Source organism: Dermochelys coriacea, chromosome 8 (assembly GCF_009764565.3).
Source record: "Dermochelys coriacea isolate rDerCor1 chromosome 8, rDerCor1.pri.v4, whole genome shotgun sequence".
NCBI classification, from domain to species: domain Eukaryota; kingdom Metazoa; phylum Chordata; order Testudines; family Dermochelyidae; genus Dermochelys; species Dermochelys coriacea.
In genome coordinates this window covers 90,096,810-90,119,208 of record NC_050075.1, presented here as the reverse complement: position 1 = coordinate 90,119,208, position 22,399 = coordinate 90,096,810, and the positions used below count along the sequence as shown (strand labels likewise).

The 22,399-nt window shown below is 41.9% G+C and overlaps 1 long non-coding RNA gene across 1 annotated transcript; it reads left to right on the top strand.

The window, feature by feature from the left end:
• Nucleotides 1-11,589: 11,589 nt before the first annotated feature.
• Nucleotides 11,590-20,795, top strand: LOC119860586. Its single transcript, XR_005294576.2, has 3 exons — nt 11,590-11,789; nt 12,511-12,587; nt 18,377-20,795. It is a non-coding gene; the product is annotated as an uncharacterized LOC119860586 (long non-coding RNA).
• Nucleotides 20,796-22,399: the final 1,604 nt, after the last annotated feature.

The following is a 22,399-nucleotide window of genomic DNA, read 5'->3' as shown; positions in this document are numbered from 1 at the left end:
TCTTCTCCATTTGGGATCCTTGTCCTGCTCAGTCTATCTATCTCTAACCCTTTGTATCAGGGCAACTGATATATATGCAGACTCTCTCACCCCCCCCCCCCCCATCACTTTCTCAGCAGTGACAAAATGCCTGCATTCTCCACCATGTGTGATGGGGTTCACTCACCAGAGTGGCAGCTCCTGCTGGCAGCCTTGGGTATTTAGCACACCCTGACCTGGTGGTACCTCTCCCACTGCTATCTCTGCTTGCAGACCCACCTTGGTCCAGGAACCACAGCATCCTCTTAATGACTCTGCCCTCTGGCTGTGTCACCATCCATGTTTGCCCTCTTCCAGGAGGGTAGGAGTGAGGATGGATAGCTCAGTCCAGTCCTGCCAATTCCCCAGGGGTGAGTGTGGAGGGACCTGGGTCCATCCACTACTCCAGGTCCTGACCCTGGGACCCTGTAGATAGCAGCCTCCTGCTGCCTCTCCTTAACTTCTCCATCAGTGCTATGTCAATTTCCTGGGCCAGTTCCCTGCAGCCCCATCGCCGCAAGTCCCATCAGCCAGCCAGGAGCTTTTGCTCCTCAGGTCCCTGCCAGCAACAGGGCTGTCCAAGCTGCTACCTTCCTGAAGCCCACTAGGAACACAGTCCTCTCTCCCTAAGCTCCCTGCAGTAGCCAACCCAGCTGTGCCCTACAGTTCCCTTTTATATGAGCCTTCTGGGCCCTGATTGGCTGCTCTGTGCAGCTTCTCTCCCATTGGCTGCTGCCTGTGCAGCCTCCCTAGGCTGCTTTTTAACCCCTTCCTTTATGGTGTGGGTTGAACACCCCATCACAAGATGCCTAATCTTAGGCACCCAATTTAACATTTTGGTCACTATCTTTTATAATGTAATTGTAGGAAATCTCTTCAGCATTTGATTACTAAGTGCTTTAAATTTGTGTGTGTGTGGGGGGGAGGGGGACTCCAAATCTGTACATAAAATGCCATGATCTTGCTCAAAAACATTTGACCTAATTTTAAATAAAGATCTGTTTTCATCATTGCAGTGACTCTGGAGCGAGTTAAGCAATTATGAAACACAGCTAGAACAAAGTTTGTTCTCTGTACAGTTAGCATACAATCTATTATAAAGTGGAGCCAAAACAGAATGAAGGCCTGATAGACCTCAAGTAAATAGGAGGCTAGAAAGTCGCATTAAAACAGATAACTGTTACTTGAAAACTACAATGGTTGTTTAACCAGAACTACAAGCCATAGGATAATACTTCAATGTGCTTGGATACTACAGTGATGGAAGCCATGTAAGTAACTGGACAGAAGTATGAACTGACACACGTTCTGTGTAACTTTAAGTGGCATGTACTTCTGGGTGCCATATCAAAAGTGAATTACAAAAAGGGACACCTTATTAGCAGTATTAAATGTCGTATGATCATTCTAAATAATATGAACCTTTTTTTTTTCAGCTGGTGATAAAAAAAAAAAAAAAAGCAAATGCTCTATGTAATGTTAGTGGCTCCAGCCATAGTTCTGATAAGCATAAACATATTCAACATGTATATGCAGGTGATATACTACATGATCTGTGCAAACCACTCATCAGTAATGCATCCATCCCAGACCCATGCCAATAAGAGTTTATATTGCCTAACCATATTCCAGTCATGTAGATAAACTCACAAGGTTCCCCAAAGAGCTTATAGGCTAATCAGTGTACTTATTTGAACACTGACAATGGGTTCAGTACTGTATGAGCCACAAAAATAAAGCAACTTTATCTCAGCAGTTTGGCCTTAAAGACACCGGGATAAGAAGATGCTCCAGGACATTTGGAGGGATGGAGTTTAAAAAAAACAAGTTAAGTATTAACTCTGAGCTAATTCGCCTTCCTCTCTATCCCATCATTACATTAGAAGTGATGTTTGATATGGGTAATGTGGAAGAAATGAGTCATCAGAATGGATTTGAAATAAGAGAATGGGGAGGTTATCTTATGCACAGGTACACTCTGTGCCTTCTTCCAGAAACAGGAGTGGGAGAAGAGATAATGTTAAAACTGGCCTTACTGGCAGATCAGAAGGAATGATGAAGGGACATAAGAGACATCAGTTGAGAGAGAGGCTCAGCCAGAGTTGTGCAGGGCCATGAATGAGGCCTAGAAGTGATGCATGGCACAAATGTTTGTTTATTGGTTTAGAATCTAATTCAACCACAGGTTGTTAGGCTTGATGCAGGAGTCACCGGGCAAAATTCTGTGGTCTATATTATGAAGGCAGTCACACTAGATGATCACAATGGCCTTAAAGGCCTTCTGGCCTTAAAATCTATGAAGCATCAATTGAAAGACTAACCTCAATGTTCTTTTAACATATACCTAAGGCTCAGAAATGAAATGATAATGTGAAATGAAATGATCATGCTTCAGACATATTTAACTGAGTGTCTTCAACCATCTTACAAGTTCTGATACTCCTGAATAATCCCATTGATGCACTACTACTACAACTGATGTTATGGCCTAATGGAATAGATTAAATCTATTTTATATTTTTATTTTAAAAATCACTAAGGACTGCTACTTAATACTGATTGAAACATCTTATCTTCTTGTTTAAAGTGTCTTCTTGTTTTATGTTGCAATGAAACAGCATGACACAAGAAAATAAGATAAGCACTCGGCGTAGTAAAGAGAGGAGCAGCTGTCTTCAATATCCTTGTATTAGCCTGGAATTATTTTCTAGGATATTGGAACACTTGCTCCTCTACTTACTACTCTGTTTACTCTAGTTTTCCCTTCCTTTTCATTTATTCATGAGTGTACAGAAGGGTAACTCATCTGAATAGGGCTGTACAAGTTGTTCTCAAAGCGAGGAGAGGATTTCTTGTTTGTCTGATTTACAAAATAGTCACTTTTTGAAAAGCCTGTGAAATCTTGTTCTAAAATGGGTCTGTTTTCATTCAGAAATGGTAGTTTCAGGTTCCCACAAAACAAAAAATGTTTGGTATTTTGTCTGGATGAATACCAGCTTTCACATCTGGGGTGAAATCCTGTCCCCACTGAAGTCAATGGCAGAACTCCAACTGACTTCAATGGGACCAGATTTTCATTATGGAAATATTGAATTCATTGATGTGAAATTTTCCAAACCTGCCTGGTTTCACAAGATGCAAGGCTTCTGAGCTCCAAAAAAGGCCAGGAATAAAACTGAATAGTTCTGCATGAAATTTTATAAAGTATTGTGATTTTCACTCACCACCTAGATGCTATGCAAGATGCTTGTGAAACTGGGTTCCTGAGCAACTTTTATAAAGCTCATTTTTGGAGTTTTTTTTTTCTGCATAGGAAATAGCATTTACCTTATTTTGGTGCTGTCATAAATATAAAGGGAAGGGTAACCACCTTTCTGGATACAGTGCTATAAAATCCCTCCTGGCAAGAGGCAACATCCTGTAAAGGGTTAAGAAGCTCAGCTAACCTGGCTGGCACCTGACCCAAAGGAGCAATAAGGGGACAAGATACTTTCAAATCTTGGGAGGGGGAGCGGGGGGGGGGGGGAGGAGAAAGGCTTTTGTTGGGGCTCTTTGTTTACGTGGTAGTTCTCTCTTGGGACTGAGAGAGGCCAAACAGAAATCCATCTTCTCCAACCCATCCTAATCCAAGTCTCCAATATTGCAACCAGTATAGGTAAGCCAGGCAAGGCAGATTAGTTTCTTTTGTTTTATGTGATTTTTCCTTATGTTAAGAGGGAGGTTTATTCCTGTTTTCTGTAACTTTAAGATTTTGCCCAGAGGGGGATCCTCTGTATTTTGAATCTGACTACCCTGTAAAGTATTTTCCATCCTGATTTTATAGAGGTGATTCTTTTACCTTTTCTTCAATTAAAATTCTTCTTTTAAGAACCTGATTGATTTTTCATTGTTCTTAAGATCCAAGGGTTTGGGTCTGTGTTCACCTGTACAAATGGGTAAGGATTATTATCAAGCCTTCCCCAGGAAAGGGGGTGTAGGGCTTGGGGGAAGACATCTCCAAGTGGTCTCTTTCCTTGTTCTTTGTTTAAAACGCTTGGTGGTGGCAGCATACTATTCAAGGACAAGGCAAAGTTTTTAAACCTAAGCTGGTAAGAATAAGCTTAGGGGGTCTTTCAGGCAGGTCCCCACATCTGTACCCTAGAGTTCAGAGTGGGGAAGGAACCTTGACAGGTGCATATTGTTGAACCTCAAGCTTATTCCAGTAGAGGATTATATGGCTAATAGATTTGACAATACTTTTTCCTTTTAAACTCATGAGCAAATTTTACTTTTGACTTAATTACAGCATCAGCTAAAAGGAACTTTATGTGACTAGCAATGTTCCTTCTGTGCCAGTGAACCATTCATGCACATTTTCACTACAGTCTGAATAAAGCATACATCAAGAAGGAAAATGGGAGGGAAAAACCAACTAGTCCATTGGAGACTGTTCTGTCTGGAGTTACTAATGCTGCTTATCTTCACTCATTCAATTATCTGCCTCTGCTCTCTTATGTTGTCCAATAGCTAATTCAAGGCAGGTAAGTGCATGATCTAGAGGCGTTTTTACTGGAATCAAGAAGCCTGGCTAAAACACCAGTAATTTTTTTCCCCCCCCATCATATAAAACTACATCATATTTGTTCTATATTCCTCTTCTTCCCCTCTCCCCCAATATTCCTCTCCCGTTTCTTTTTTAACTCAAGGCCCCTTCTTCTGTTCAGAATGGACCACTATAGGGAGCACACATGGCCTATTAAGTGTTGAGCACATTTGTACAAAACAGGAAAGTCTTGAATTACCTTATTCTGTTGCTGTAGCTTAGAAATCAATATGTGGCATGTGACTCATACATTGGTCTCCAAACAGAAAGGGAAGCATTAGGGGAAAGCCCTTCAGAAACTGGCCAAGTGCATCATTAGAAACAAGCAATGGGAATTGGGATTTTAGATTCCTTTTCTGTTTGGATCCAGATGTGGGTGTGGATCTGAATAGTTAGTGACATCTTCTGCCATCTAACCCCATCAGTTTCCATGAAGTTAGAACAAGGATAAATCGGATCATGGTATCATCCAAACTTGCGTTCACATTATGACTTAAACAAAGTAGGCTATATCTTTCCAGCCCTAAATAGGGATGCCAAAGGATGGCAGACAGATAGACAGATGGCCAAGGATCTGCAAAAGCAACACTACACAACAGTTAAGCAAGGGTGACAGGATGTGCTGCTCTTTGTAGTATTGAGCACAACAATGATGACGCAGACTGACAGGTGTCTGGCAATGTGACTATAATGGACTGATGCAGGAAACTGAAAATGCAAAAGTATTCGTAAGAGTAAGGGTGAAGGAATATAGAGGTAGCAAAAGGGACAGTGTGGACCAGGAAGCGCAGAGATCGCTTACAAGTCATCCTATGTTGCTACTGCAATGGAACAGGCAGCGAGAGAGTCTATTCTCCCAAAGGAATACTAGTCATCATTTTAACATGCTTCCCCCAAGAGAAAACCAAAGTTAGAACTAAACTGTTTGAAGCGTCTCCCAGCCCTGCCTGCTGCCCCCCTGGGCAATTTAAAAGGGCTTGGGGGGGGCCCCCCAGATACTGCCACCACCGGTAGCAAAACAAGGCTAAGGCAGCTTCCTGCCCACCCTCGCTCTGTGCTACTGCCGGAAGTGGCCAGCACGTCCCTATGGCCCTGGGAGGGAGTGTGTCTGTGTGCTGCCCCTGCCCCAAGCGCTGACTCTGCAGCTCCCATTGGCCAGGAACTGCGGCTAATGGGAGCTGCAGGGGCGGTGCCTGCAGGCAGCGGTGCGCAGAAACCCGACGCCCCTGTCTAGGAGACGCTGCCAGAGAGGTGTGCGGATTGCTTTCAGGAGCTACCTGAGGTAAGCGCCGCACCCTCTCCCGCACCCCAACTCCCTGCCCCAGCCCAGAGCCTGCCCCCTACACCCCCTCCCAGAGTCTGCCCCATTTCCTGCACCCCAACCCCCTGCCCCAGCCAAGAACCTGCACCCAAACTCCTTCCCAGAGCCTGACCCCTCACCCCTCCTGCACGCAAACTCCCTTTCAGAGCCTGCACCCTACACCTCCTCCTTCACCTGACCCCCTGCCCCAGCCCAGAGCCTGCACCCAAACTCCCTCCCGGAGCCTTAGGCAGGTGTTGGGGGGCGTTCTGGGCACCACCAAAAATATACAAACCTGCCGCCCCTAGAACTAGGGGTCACCAAATAAAATTAATAGGCAGCAGGTTTGAAACAAACCAAAAGAATATTTTTTCCACACAATGCACAGGCAGTCTGTGGAACTTCTTGCCATAGGATATTGTGAAGTCCAAGACTATAACAGGGTTCAAGAAAGAACTAAATAAGTTCATGGAGGATAGATCAATCAATGGCTATTAGCCAGGCTGGGCAGGGATGGTGTTCCTAGCCTCTGTTTGCTGGAAGCTGGGATGAGCGACAGAAGATGGATCACTTGATAATTACCTGTTCTTTTCATTCCCTCTGGGGCACCTGGCATTGGCCGCTGTCAGAAGACAGGATACTGGGCTAGATGGACCTTTGGTCTGACCCAGTGTGGCCATTCTTATGTAGCCTATTGTAAAACTAGGCAAATATCTAGATGAGTTGATGTACCCCCTGGAAGACCTCTGTGTATCCCCAAGGGTATGTGTGTACCTGTGGTTGAGAGCCACTGCTCTAAGGTTAGTCATTTAAAATAAAAGTAGCCCAAATGTATCTTAAATTGTAATCGAGTAGTAAAAACCTTAAGGACAAAAATGTCAGTTTTTTGGATAATAGGTTTGCCTTTAAAAACTGTGAAATACAAAGGTTCACATGTCAGGTTGGTTTTCTGTATCTTGGAGGCACCGTAAATACAAACTGTGATGTAAATGTTACTATAGTAACTTTTTTTTTTATTTAAAAGGCCAGTAAAAAGACATATGAAACCCATATAATTTGTTGATGTGTAAATTAAACTGCAAAACCCACCAGTCAAAGGGACTTTTTTGCTCTACATTGTAGTCACGCTGCAGCTTCCTCGCATGCATGTATTATCCATACTGGAATATCCAGCCCTTTCTTCCACCCCTGTTATCTATTTTTTTGAGTTGTACATTTCTAAGCGGTGCTTGTAGAGTGGGGGTGCTGGGAGCTATTGAACCAAACTGTAAACCCTGTATAGGATGGACACCACTTCAAGCCAGAGGGTGCAGCAGCACCCCCAGCACCGCTAGTTCCAGCACCTATGTTTCTGCAAAATGGTGAAATGGCCAGTGTTAAGGTCATGGTCACAGTGCTAGTCATCTGGGGCCAGGTTGTGCCCTGGTCCTATGCACCCATGTGGGGGCACAGAAAGGAACAAGGGTTCATCCCACAGCTTGTGTCAGGGTTCCCCAGATCACTGCTCTGGGCACGTGGCGTAATAGGGAGGAGGGACAGTAGGTGCTGTACTAGAGATGCTCTCCAACCATAGCTAGCTTGCCACATGGAGCAGGAGGGAATATATTGTACTCCATAAAGATAAGTCATAAATTCCTCCCTTGCCTTCTATTGACCCAGCACAACAGGGGAGAACTGCCAGGCACTGCATCTCTTGAAGCACCAAGCCTTCTGCTGCTTCCCTGCCCCCCGTGGTAGTGCAATATCATACCACCCCTTACTCAGTACAGTGTCTTAAACAGCACAGTCTAGCCCTCCATCTGTACGCATCTCTGCGCTGCAACTCTTGGTCCTCTGATTTCCAAAGGGGGCGGGCATTTCTATTCTGGCATCATGTGTGCATTACATGCTTCTTTTTCCGTCATAACTTACTCAACTCTGCACATGTTTCAATGAGAACCTCCATCATGAGTTAAATAATAAATTTGTGCTCAGGCCCTTCTATGTTGAAAACTTTTTCCAAGGATCTGTGAGTGTCAAGTGTTTGCCTAATAGTCTGAGAAGAGCAGGTAAGTGCTAAATTTTTACTTTCCTTGTTGCTTCACTCTTGTATACCATTGTTACTTCTGTTTTGGAAGGTGCTGCTTCTCTAATTAGAAAATCAGTAAGCTGTTAGCCAAAACTCCCTGGTCACATGCTGAGATGGAAGGAGATGTGGGAGGCAAAAAATACAATACAATCAGGTTTTGTGTAGCATATTTCCTGTAGTGTAAGTGACTGGAAGTGTCACAGGGTGACCTGGGCTTTTAAGGGGCCTGGGGGCAGGGCTCAGCCTCCCTTGTTTCAGGCTTAGCCTACCTCCCCAAGTGGTAGGAATGACACTAGAGTCAGATGGTGAGAGTATGTGACGAAGAACCAGGCCTGCTGGGAAATAGAAAGAGTAGCCTGAGTGAGGGATCAAAGAGATTCTCTTTAGCACCCAGGTGGCAGGTCTGGGAAAATGTATCCTGCCAGAAGCAGGAGCCAGCTAGGAATGCTGGAGTTTGAGAGAACAGGGCTATGGATAAACTCCAGTGAGGAGGACTGTGAGCCTGGAGGGTGGGCTCTATGGAAGAGGATGCCCTGATAAAGGACTGGAATGCTTTTGAGCCAAGAGGCCCTTTTATAAACTGAATATTGTTATTGAAGCCCATTTATAAACTGAAAAGGCAGACTGATCCCCAGGGAAGAGGGCCAGAAGGCTTTCAGTATTGTATAGTAATAAACCATGCCCAAAAAGGGAATGATATTAAGAACACCTGTAGGGTGAAGTGTCTTAACTCAGGAAGGAGAAACTGAGGCCATGGTAGAGTCTGAAACCATACTGGGTAAGGACATTCCCTGTACTGGTTAGTTGTAGAGAGCTATAAATATTAGAAGGAGTATTTGTGGCACCTTAGAGACTAACAAATTTGTTAGTCTCTAAGGTGCTACAAGTACTCCTTTTCTTTTTGCGAATATGGACTAACACGGCTGCTACTCTGAAACCTATAAATATTAGAAAAAAAAAAAAGGAAAATGTAAGAGTTAGAGGCAAGAAATAAAAAAGATGTTTTCCTCCAAGATGTGAAAACGGCTCAAAGATAACTGAAGATATTACATATAGCAAGGCTGGCCCAGGTGGCAGGAGCTACAGAGGAAAAAGCTCTTGGATCAGCAATGGCAAGAGTTTATTATGGGGCAGAGAGACTCTGAGGGTCTGCACCCACTGGGAGGGAGAACAAGAGGCAACATGCACTGCAGAATGCTATGTTCTTGAAGGAGATTATGAGAAGTAAACCGATGAGTTGTACACAGGACTGTGTGTAATGCTTGTGTTCTGATCTAGTGCAAAGAAAAATAAAGTTTGACTCCACAGAAGTATAACTAACTGGAGGATAATAAAGTGTGGATTGACTGTAATCCCTATTTCATGTCATGACCAGGACGTGTATGAAAGATTGCAAGGGTAAAATACCTAGCATCATTCACTTCCCTCAAGCTGAGTATAATCATACTATGTTAATGCCTACAGTCTGAGATCAGTGCCCCCATAGTGACAGGCACTGTAAGAGAAAATTCCTGCCCTGAAGAGATTGCAATCTAAACAGACAAGACGGAGGGAGGGAACACGATGCCTATATTATAGGCAAATAATTGAGATGCAGAAACTAATTATGACTTCCCCCAAGGTCACAGCAGGATGTCTGTGACAGATCTAGGAATTCAGGTATCCAGTCTCAATCTAGTGCTTTGCCCAAAAGACCATTTTCCCTCAGCATAATATAGTACACTATACATGCAATAATCCACAAAATTGTCTGTTACATATACATTTATAAAGAAGCAAAAGATGTATATTCCGAGTTATCTTGTTTAAAATAACTTTTCCAGACATTTAAAAATGTAATATGTTGACTAAATTGCGACACTGACCTGTAAGTAGTACTTTCTTCTTTTAATGACAAGATGTAACATCCGCTAGCCGGAGTGGGATGCATGCATCCAGAAGAGGATATATGCTTAAATAAGAAATCCCAGGAGGCTGTCCGGTTTCTGCCTTTTTCATTTCGTTTCTGCCTTTTTCGTTTCTTTAAACATATTACACACACTTTATAGATTAGTAAATAATAAATTTTAGAAACTTGAAAGTAGTTTACATGAGTACAGCTGAAACTTGGTGGATTAGAAAACTAAAGAACCCGGAGGCTCGGTGCTGGCTATTGGCTTCATTTACTAAATTGTGAAGAAAGCCTGATGCAAAACGGGGAAATTACAGTAGTACATGAGTCAAACATATTACACTTGTGTCATGAATAGTTATCTAATTCTATATTATCCTCTGAGATTCCTTATGGGTCTTGTATCATCACTTCATTTACTTCATCCTCTGTACATATTTTCTTGCCTCAGAAGCTTTAAGGTGATATGGCAACTGCAGCTTCTATTACAATGTGCATTTGTGTATGTATTTAGGGCTCTGTCCTATTTATTTTTTTCTCTGCACGCTGAAAATATCGTGTTTGGCTGCACGCAGTTCTATCTAGTGAACATCCCGAATATATAGCTGCATATAAATGTCTCGGGGAGAATATTTCTTATATTACAGAGAGGCAGTTAGTTTTGTTTCTTTTTCCCCGGGTGGAGGTGGGTTTTTTTTTTTCCAATCAGGCTTTTAACAACACCCTGCTAGATATCTTTCTAACTGCACCCTCTGAGTTAGTGACTGTATTCAATGTGGAATAATACGTCAATCTTGGAAGACTGGTATCATGCAGCTGTGTGCAAGGATACATTTGCAGTTTCTTAAAACTAGTGAAAAGCCAGATAAGATGAAGGTTGGGGAAGGAAAAGGTTCTAGCAAAAGCTCTGTCCAACATTTCTTCACTGTTTCCTTATGCTCCCCCCCGACTATCTGTATCCACTTGTTGTCTCTTGTATTGTATTTCATGTGTTTGGAGCAGGATCTGTGTTTGTATGGTGCCTGGAACAATGGGCTCCTGGTTCATGCCTGGGGCTCCTGGCACTACAATTATTATTACTTATTTGTATAAAGAGGCAGAGTGGAGATTGAGTAGATTTACCTCATTCTAAGAAAATTCCTTGCTCTGTGCTAGAAGCCAGTGACTTTCAGTAATTCTTTACTCTTGACATGACAGTGAATGCACTTATTTTTTAAATGCTAGCTACAGCAGTAGCCTGCAGGGAAAGGATAGGATGACTGTGTATTGAACCTGCAGGTTGCAATGGGGTATATGCAGTTCCTTTTTACACCTCAGTTATACAAGGAACAACATGTGTAACTTTACCCTGCATTCTGCCAAAGAGAGGCTGTGATAAATAGTGATCTGGACCTCAAAATGTTGGGTTTTTTGTTGCTTTCTTTTTTGTAGGATTCCTGAGATGGAGGGTTGGAACATTGGGGGAAGAAAAGAGTTTTATGTCTCCTCACTGCCGTATGACAGGGACATAAGCAATTGGTCCTAGTGGTCAGAGCAGGAGACCAACTGCCAGAGCTGAAGTCAAAGGTCAGGAATTGGAGTGGAGGGTCAGAGCCTGGCATGAAGTAAAGCAGGAACAGGGCTGGGAATAAGCTGGCCAGGCACAGGAGCTATCATAGCTATGAGCAAACATTTTGAGCTGCAGCTGCTGGGCTTAAGAGACATTTCCAACCAATCAGGTGGTATAGCCAATTAGGTAGCCTCATAGGCCAGTTGTGCTCATTAGGTTACCTACAGAGTGGATCTACTGCAAGTCCCAATTCCTGACACCTGTCACAAGACCTGTGATTGGTCTAACTGCTAAACAATCGACCATCGCTCACAGGGGTATTATCTTAGCTGGCCAGGCTGCCCAACTGGGAAAAAACCGAGTAGAAGGAAGACTTCACAGGTAGGCCTTGTAACAAAAAAGCATTGAGCGATATGATGATTGGGCTCAGGCACACACTGGGCAGGGGGAGGAGGCTTGGAGAAAAGGGAATTTTCCTGTGTGTGTGGCAGGGTGGGAGCAGAGAGGGGTCTATCTGGAAGGCAGAGACAGGACTAGGTCCCAAGAATCCAGCGCTTGCTAAAAGAATAGAAATGGGGCCTGTTCTGTTCCTGTAACTTGAGGGAAACCCATTTAACGTAGGGTACATCTACACTTTGAGCTAGCACAAGTATGTCTATTCGAACTTTGAATCACACACAGTGCTCTAACAAGGGTAGCCTCCCTGAGGCTGCATGGGAAGTGGTGAGTAGCTACTTGCCCCATGGACATACCCATGGAGTCCAGTCAGGTTTGTTCTCAGGGGGCGGTTAACCTGTGCTGCCATTCACCACTGCCCAGTGGTGCTAGAACAATTTTTACAGTGGGGGTGCTGAGAGACATTGAACCAAACTGTACACCCTGTATAGGATGGAAACCACTTCAAGCCAGGGGGTGCAGTAGCTCCCAGCACCTCTAGTTCCAGCACCTATGCCACTGCTTTTACTGAAATTGGGCCAGTTAGTAAGCTTAGGGAGGACTAATGACCCACCAGAGTTTGGCAGAAAGCAGCACGTTTATTATATTGATAGCTAAGCTCAAAAGAAGCGGGAGAGGGATCACACTCACATACTCGTGCTCCCAGGACAGGCCCAGCACTGGAGATGTCAGGATCCTTCAAGGTAACTGTCCCACAACGCAACGATGGATGGTGTGATGAAGGTAAGTCTTCCCGAGGCACAATGGAATGCAACATGGCAAACCACTAGCCAGGTGTCCAGGCAAAGGGCCTTCAGAGGAGGTACAAGCTTGTGAGTGCACTGCTGAGCACATGGCCCCTTCCTCTTTTAAGGACCTGCTCCTCATGACCTGCAACTAGAGATTACTTGGCCGCGTCTGGTTGGTTACACTCCACGTGGGCCAGTGTCCATGCATTGGGCATGTGATTGCTGCCTAATTAGAGTCCCAGACACCTTGTCTTCCTGGGAGCTCTTCTGATCTTCCAGCTGTTCAACCAGCCCATTCATCCCACAAGCATTCCAGGAAGGAGGAGGAGGAGGGGGAAAGCCACTTTGCAGGTATTCAAAGAGGGAGAGGAGACAAAAAGGGGGGGAAAGTATAACAGACCTTTTGAGCATACAGATTATACATAGCATAGTCATACAGATCACTGCTGCTACTACAACTGCTCATGCAACCAGGGCTACACTGCTATTTCTAGCATGCTGACTCAATGAAAGCTAGCACAAGTAAGTCTACGCCAGGTGGGAATCACAGCCCTCGCTCCCAGTATAGCTGTAGCCTGAGTTTGTAATGAAGCACAAGGTTAGATGAGCTTAAATGTGTGTATGTTGGTGGTTGTTGATTTGAAATTTTAATTTTTTTTCCAATGCTTTGTTCCATTTGCTAAATGAACCTACTTGCTTTAAGAAGGTTCTTTACCACCTGTGTATAGCTCTGATCACCAGCTCCCACAGGAAAGAATTGCTTGTGTTCCATTGGATCGCCATGGTAGTAACCAGTTGGCACAGAGGGGGTGTTGTATCCAGACCCCAGTCTGAGTGGGAGAATTGTGAAATTCCACTCCAAAGCAGGTGGGGCAGGAGGCCTAGCATCTGATCAGATGCACTCAGAGAGACCAGAATAGAGACAGAGGTGCAAATAGCCCCTGTAACCATGACAAGGGCAGAAGTCATCAGCAGAGGAACTGCCTGGATTTTTTTTCCCCCCTGGAAAATGAGTAGTAGACCTATCCTAGTATAAATAGGTTATGCTGACACTCTTAATGAGCCAGAAACTGTTGCCTACATGCAGCCTATTCCTTTTCAGTCCTGAAAAATGGGGCAATGTAAATTTCAGACCCCAAAATAAGATTAACAGAAATCTCAGTCAGTCCAAGAAATAGAACAACAGGGTCCTGATCCTCATTGGGGCCCATAGATGCTATTGGAATACAAAGGTGTGTATACAACTATATGGTCATAACTATTGGTTATGGGGAAGTGCACGAGACATGGCCTACTGGGTCCTTATCTCCCTGCCTCTCTACACCAGATGTGTATGCATGCACACCCATGAGATTTGGGACTATGAATCTACTCGCCATGTCCCTTTCATAACCTTGACTTGCTTAGATTTCCCTCCTCCACACTGAGCAGCACTAAATTGTTCTGGAGCTCTGTGCCATGCTGTGCAGAGGGGTCCTTAGTTTTCTTGTGCAGATTCTCTACTTCCCAACACTCCAACCCACACAGCAGGAATAGCATCATCAGGCAATGCTTTCTTTGTACCCTTTGTAGTTTTGAGTGTTAAACCGTAATCCAGTCTAAAAGTCACAAGACACATGGATAGCAAATGCGGTGAGGTATGGATCTGAGAGAAAGGACAGCCACTACAGTATTGCCAACTCTTTTGTGGTTTTGTTTTGTATTTTTGTTTCCTTAAAGTCTCAGCTCCTGGGGCTCACCAACCGAAGTGGGTTACCTCACTCACCTTGTCTCTCTAATACCCTGGGACCAACACAGCTACACCAATATTGCTTATCCCCTCAGGAGACATACATGTATAAGGTGGGAAAAAGACACCTACCTATCTGGCTCAAAGGCTGAGGAAATATGGATTCATTTAGTAGTGGACAGAGGGGCTAGAGTTTCCTAAAGCTACACAATGGGATCGCCTTTCTAGAAGCACTCATTTGGCACCCACAACCCCAGCTGGAGTCAATGGGAGCTGTAGGTGCTCAGCACCTTTGAAAATGAGGCCCTTGATTTTATTGTTTCAGAGGTAATAGTTTTAGTTACCCAGATCTGATTTTGATCATGGTGTATATGTGAAAGGGCAGCTTTCTTAAAATTTATTTTAAGAGTTTTGAGTCCTTGAGCAGTAAAAATGAAGTAATTAATCACTAGCAGGCCCAATCCTGCTATCACTAAAGTAAAAGGTAAAACTTCCATTGACTTCAACAAGAACAGGGCTGGACTGGCTCCTTGTTGAATTTGGAGAACTTCTTTCAAAGCCTGTGTTGTTAAAAAGTTTTTTCTCTTGATACTGGCGTAATAAGTTTGAGAGTGAGTCAGGGTTTGAAGGTCCCTACTTTGCTGCTAGCATCTCTGTCATTAGTAAACTGTGATTCATTCCTGAATGCCTCCAGGGTGAATCACTGTCAGTGAGGGGTAGACAGCTAATGATGAATGATTCTGTCCTAGAAGGTAAACAAATGTGCACTTGGATACCAGCAATTGTTTCTTAAGTTGAAAGTGATATTTTTCATTCTTCTTTAACAAAATGACTCAGTTAGATATCCTTCAGTATAGGTGCGGGGGAGAATCCTGCTCTCAGTTATGAGGCCGTAAATCTGGATTAACTCAGCTGAAGTCAATGGAGTTACACTGGTGTCATTCTGGAGTAAGCAAGGGAAATAGCATTAAGCTATTAAACATTTGCCGCAAACAAAAACATTGTGGGTAAGGCATATGACATATTGGCTGTAAGAACCTGGCATGGTACAGTGAGCCAGTTAGAATGAGATGTTCTACTAACAAACCAAATAACATGATTAGATTTTCTCATACAGTTTTCTACTCTTCATGCATTCAATCTTGTAGTCTTTACTTGTTCCTTATTTAGGCACTACTTCCATTGAATTCAATTGGAGTGTTGTCTGAGCAGCAACAATAATTTTAGGCTGCAAAAGTTACAGTGTAATCATTGTATATAATTCACAACTTTCCATCTGAGGATTTCAGAATGCTTTAAAATATTAGAAAGTAAAGCCACACAACACCCATGTAGGTAACTAATTACCATCATTTTACAGTTGGTAAAACTGAGGCACAAGACCAAAATGGTGCCTATAATTAAAGATCTGGCAACTAGGACCAGTATTTCCCAAGAAGTCCAAGAGAGTTAGGTGCCCAAGTTCCATTGACAGTCAGTGACAATTGGGCACCTAACTCTCTTGGCCTCCTTGGAAAATCCCCACTCAAAACCCATCTTTAAGCATTGAAGCAAGTGCCTGACTTGAAACCAGAGATGCTAAGTCACCACAATTTCCACTGCCTCTAAAAGAATTACTCTCATTGGTGTAAGCAAGAGGAGAATCAGCTCCACTGCATGACTCTGGTCAGTCAAACAGTGACCTCAGTGGGACTGCTCATCTGCATAAAAGTTTGCAGGATCAGGGCCCCTGTGAGCTTGGAAAACTTTCCTGGGAAGCAACACAAGAACTTTGGGTGTTTTGGTTTAATGTTGAGTTCACATTTGTTTAGGGCTACGTTCTTACCTATTTTGCCCAGTTGGAGCTCCCATTCGCTCTGTACTAATGGGACACATTGATACTCAAAGCTGAGATGTTTTCTCATGGAGACTCTCAGCCCATGCCCACCTCCCTGGCAACAGTCAGTAAGGAAGATGGGGATCCTTGTACCCAATATTTTAGTCTCTCTTTTCCCCCAGGATAAAGAGAGGAGGAAAATAGGAAAAGATCTTAAGAGGAGCTGAGGAAGAAACCATGGTTGATTCTTCTGTTCCTTTCCTTCTTATTTCTGTGGATGCTTGGGAGGAAGCTAAGTTTATTCTCCTTCAAAGGGGATCCTCCACTTCTCCCTTAGCTCCTATGTGAATAGGGATAAAAGAATCCCCTACCTGAGCTAGAAGTGCATCCAAGCCTGAACTCTATTCCTGTTTCTAACTGGAAGCCTAGCCTACACCTGTGCCTGGATCTGAATACCACCATCTCAGCACCTCTCTGTTCAGAAGGCTCAGGGGCTGCTCCCAGTTTCCAACCTCCAGTGTCCAATGGCAGTGGACAATGACAGTGTCCGAGTGGGTTGAAAATTAAGGCAAACAAGTTTTCTGATTAATACTGTACATGTTTGTAGAATAGCCTCTAAATATATTTCTCAACACTTTCAATGAGGTGTCAAAACTCTTTAAGAATACCACTTTGCTAACGTAGCAGATCGGATGCTACAGCACAGATAACCTTTGACAATCAGGTTTACACTTTTCATTAGATCATTCTAACCTTTCTTCATAAACCAAGTGATTAGCTTGTCCATATGTGTGGCCGTCTTTGGCCAGAATTTAATGGATTTTTTTGAGCAAGGTGACAAGGAGCTTTAAGCCTGCTGCAGGCTTGGTTGTTGAGATGAATATCAAGTATACGAATTATAGAAAAGATTGGATTCCTTATAGGGAAGAAAAAACAGAAATTCCATTTTGTTGACGCTTTTTAGTTACTTTAAGTTATCTTAGTTCTGTATGTCCCATCAAGATTTACTTGTACAATCTACACACTAAATAGAATAAAATTCCTAGTCAAAAGCCACCACAGTGCATTTAATTTCACAGATGTATTTGATAGTGATAGATCCACTGTCCAAATTTGCAGATGATATAAAATTACTTGAGATAATTAAGTCTAAAGCTGACTGTGAAAAGTTGCAAAGGGATCTCACAAAACTGGGTGGCTGGGCAACAAAAGGGCAGATGAAATTCAATGTTTAGTGCAAAGTAATCCACATCTGGAAAACACAATCCTAACTATGCATGCAAAATGTTAGGGTCTAAATTAGCTGTTACCACTCACGAAAGAGATCTTGGAGTTATCATGAATAGTTTTCTGAAAATATCTGCTCAATGTTCAGCAGCAGTCAAAAAAGCTAATAGAATGTTAGGAACCATTAAGAAAGGCATAGAGAAGAAGATTGAAAAATATCATGCCACTGTATAAATCCCTGGTTCACCTATATCTTGAATATTATGTGCAATTCAGATTGCTCTATCTTAAAAAAAATACTAGAATTAGAAAAGGTACAGGGAAAGATAAGAAGAATTATTAAGGGAATAGCACAGCTTTCATAGGAGGAGAGAGTAAAACAACTGGGGTTGGTCAGCTGAGAAAAAGAGGCAACTAAGGGGGGTTATGATGGAGGTCTTTAAAGTCATGAATAGTATGGAGAAAGTGAATAGGGAAGTGGTTATTTACCCCTTAACATAAGACAAAAACTAGGAGTCATCTGATGAAATCAATCGGCAACTGGTTTTAAACAAACAAAGGAAGTACTTCTTCAAACTGCTTACAGTGAACATGTGGAACTCATTGTCAGGGGATGTTGTGAAGGCCAAAGATATAACTGGGTTCAAAAAAGAATTAAATAAGTTCAAGGGGGAATAGGTCCACCAATGATTATTAGCCAGATGATCAGGATTGCAATCCCATGCTCTGGGTGTGTCTAAGTCTCCAAGGTCCAGAAGCTGGGACTGGACGACAGAGGATGGCTCACTCAAAATTGTCCTGTTCTGTTCATTCCTTCTGAAACATCTGACACTGACCACTGTCAGAAGACAGGATACTGGGCTAAATGGACCATTGGTCTGATACAATATGTTCTTATCCACTATATTTAAAAAAAATCTTGCTCAGTTCTACTTTCTTGTGGTTAAAATAGGTGTATTTAGTTTGACTTTGCTCCAAAACAATCTTAATTTGTGTTTGCATTTTCCCACAGTTGCAACTTGAGGCCAATTTATATCATCATATAAAGACATGGGACTATGCACAGCCTTGAGGAATAATGGAAGATGAATCCCTCAAGAAAGGGCATGCATTTTTGGGCAGAACTTGCCTAAACTCCTCCTGTGCTATTTCTAATCTGCACTGGGGATTGCTGACAGCAACTCTGAGGGTTCATGAACATTTAAATAAATTAGTTCAACTCAATTATTTGTCATTACCTTTAACTCCAAAAATTATCTATCACAAACTGGGTGTCTGATCTTGCTCCCGTTGTTAATGTGAAACCTTGATTAGCTGTACAGAATTGGGTGCCATTTGGGTACAAAAAACTTTTACAGCATCACAATTATCTACTGAATTAAAATAGCCCATAGTAGGAAGTGCCCTTCTTTGTATTTATCATATAGTGAAAATGGATGTTCTGGGGGATCCATTAGATGGCTTGAAAATCCCATCCAACATGAAGTAAAGTCATGCAGATGAACATTTCAGAACTAAACAGATTTTTTTTAAAAAAGAGAACGTTTCATCCCCAGGTTGGAAGCCACTCATGCAATACAGGTAAACTTTAGAAAAAAATAATCTTCAAAGCAGTTTTTCACTGCACACTTGTGCAAAAGAAATATGTAGCTATTAACAGATACAATAAATTAAATGCAGTTGTAAAACAGAACTAATGATATTTGGGATTACAACTGCTACTGCAATAATAAGTTCAGACTGAAATCCCCTAGTATTGATGGTATCCAGTATCATATGCACAACATAATGATTTGAGATGAAGTACAAGTCTCTTCATCTGGAATTGCATTACCTGGCTTGCCTATGTACCCAACAACTTGAGCAGCGAGGGGGAGTAGAGATCGTGTCTGGTGTATTTGTTGCACAAGGAATAGTAACAGCACAAGGCAGGGTTTCCATTAGCAGTGCAGTCCAGGTCAGGGGTTCTCTTCTTTGCTCCTTTCAGCTGGTGCCAATTTCTGTCTGGTCATGCTGCCTGTTTGCACCTGTTGCCGAGGGCAACATAAATCTGCACTGATTTGGGAGGCTAGAATTCCCCCTCAGTCTTAACCTCTCAAGGTCCTGGTTCGCTATGCACCTCAGAATGTTAGCTGGGCATATTTCCTCAAGTATTCTTGTGTGCCATGGAGTTAATCTAGCTTGGTGCTCAAATTGCACTCAAGGCTCTTTGCAATCAGTTTTGTGGAAGTGGACAATGACTTAAATGGAATTATTCATGGTGAAAAATACTATTCAACATAAATAAGGATGGTACAATCTGACACTGCATTTCTGCAACAAATATTACTACAGCATACCATAAACAGTGTTTTGCTGAATATATAACTATATTCATACTGCATCAGAGAGCACAACCAGTCTTTAACTTCTGATGTTTAATTTTGTGCAGAGCTTACATACAATGATAGACAGCCATGCTCTCCGATCTCCAAAGGGATTGGTGTAAAGTATGGAATTGTTTTTATGTCATCATTAAAAATATCATCAAGGTTAAATAGAATAAAGTGCTCTGTGACTTTGCTCTGTTAGTGAACCTTTGCTTAGAGCCAGATATTATTTCTTGTTCTTAATCCCTTGTAAAGTGTAAGCGTAGGCCATTGAAGTCTTCTCAATGGCCTTGCAAAACACTTGGAATCTGGTATTTCATAGTGAACATTCTTTGATGTGTAACTGTTTGAAAGGCTGCTTGAGGCTTTTGCTATTTAATCTAATCTTTCAAGAGAGAGTTCAAAACTGAACATGGAGGCTGAGGAAGATCTGGTGAAAAATAAGACTCTCGGGAAAACTTGTTTTATCTCAGTGTTACCTGGGGAATGATGCCATAGCTTTTCATATAGAAGTTTCAGACCTTTTTTTATAATTTGCCTCCACTCTTTTTTTGGAAATATTATTACATTGTTTCATTCCCCCTGCCCTGTCTTTTTGTGAAAAGCTCTGGATTGTATTTTTACAACAATCTTAAATTCTTTGCTGTGCAACTGATGATCTATTAGTTAGATGTGGAGACTGGGAGCTAGGGGGACTTTGCCCCAATAAGTTATGTTAAGGGAGGGGAATAAGTCTTAAAAATTTCTTTGAGGTTTCACATATGATCAAGATAAAAATACTTAAGGGCATAAGAGTACAGAGTATGATGGATGGCAAGATAAAGGTTTCAAAGAAAGGGTAATGGGAGATGGATGGAGTTTTATGTTTATAGAAAATACTATTAAAGTTACTTGGTTAAAATAATAAGGTAAGGGGGGGACTATACCAATAAAAACATATTAAATACTAGAATTCAAGAATACTTTTAAAATCTTTATTAAGTGAAGGTTGGTGACTAGTTTAATGAGTAAAGAGTCTGATAACCCTAGTCTGTGTACATGGATCATGAACTATGGAAAGTCAATAAACAAATTAAAATCAGCCAGTAGGTTTGTTTATTTATACGACTGAAGTGGGCTTGTCCACGAGACACTTTGATATTATGTTCAAGCCCACTTACTATGAAAAGATACAAAGAGGCTGTAAAATAGCTTGTACTAGGTGGAACACTGCTTTTTTCTTTTCAATAAGATTACTTTTAAAAATAAAAGCAAAAATAATTTAGTAAACATTTTTCCATAGCTCACCTCTCAGGAGAAGCAGTAAAAAGAGAGAAGCAAATCTAACAGTTGTTACATTATGTTTATGCAGAGAAAAAGTACAAAAACAAGCAACATCAAACATTATTACTTTGCTGTCCCAGGAATAATACATATTGCTCTTCTAACAGTGATGAATATTTTATTTAATTCTGGTGCTTTGATATTTTATTCATTACTTTTGATTTGTATTAAGATAGTATCTACAATATGCTTAGTAGCTGCTTTGCATACACATAGACACCGTTCCTGGTCCAAAGAGCTCACAATCCAAGAAGACAAGCAATAGGTAGATGAGATGAATAAATATACAATTTAAAAGGCTAACATAGAACCCACTATTCCCAACCATACCTCTTACCCAAGAAATTAGCCAGCTAAGAATGGCTATATGTATTATGAGAGAAGTGGATCTTGAGGAGGAATTTGAAGGAAAGGGTGGGTTTTTTTAATATGATAGAGGTGACAGGAAGAAGGATTGAAGATAGATGTGAAAAGTGGACAACTGGGAGGTAAAGGCTGGTATCATTGGCAGGAGGTGACATGATAACAGACAAGAGTGGATAAATAGAGGTGGCAGAGTTCTGAAAGACGTATGGTGAGGACAAGAAGCATAAATATGATGTGGTGAAAAGGTGGGGTAGTGACTGGATTCAGAGAGAGAGGTGAGGTGGAAAGAGTGATTGGCAAGAAAGGAACTTTAGCAGTAGTTGAGCAGATTCCAGATATTTTTCCATGGAAGTTATGGAAAAGGTTTAATGTAATGGAAAAATATAAGCACAAAGATCTCAAGTACAATTTCCATACAAGGCAGTGGCTTTAGTATTTGTCTCAGTGAAAATTGCATTGTGTGATATCTGCCTACTGTAGGTTGTTTTTGTTTTTTTTTTTTTTTTTTTAATTTGCCTTCTATGGGGTTTTTTCACCTTCCTCTGAGACATCTGGTGCTGACCACTGTCGAAAATGAATACTGGACTAGATAGCCCTTGGGCCTGATCCAGTATGGCAATTCATATGTATGTTCTGATGATATATGGGTTACTAGAATAAATACCTATTTATAAAGGATAGTATACTATATGTAAAGACTACATCTTATGGGTAGAAAATAAGATTGTGGGCATTACAAATTAGAGCATTTGTGAAGCTTACTATAACCCTTCAAATTAAATTCATAGTTAAATTCAGTTCTGGGTACTGAATTTTCTCTTTGCTACCAGTGGGGGGTTTCACCAATATTGAAGCCGAGTTTTAACTAAAAAAAAGAAAAACAAATATATGGATTGTTTTCACAAATGTCTGGTAGTAAATGTTATTAGTTAAGAGGTGTAAAAGGAGAGATGAAAAAAGTCACTAAGCATCCAGAC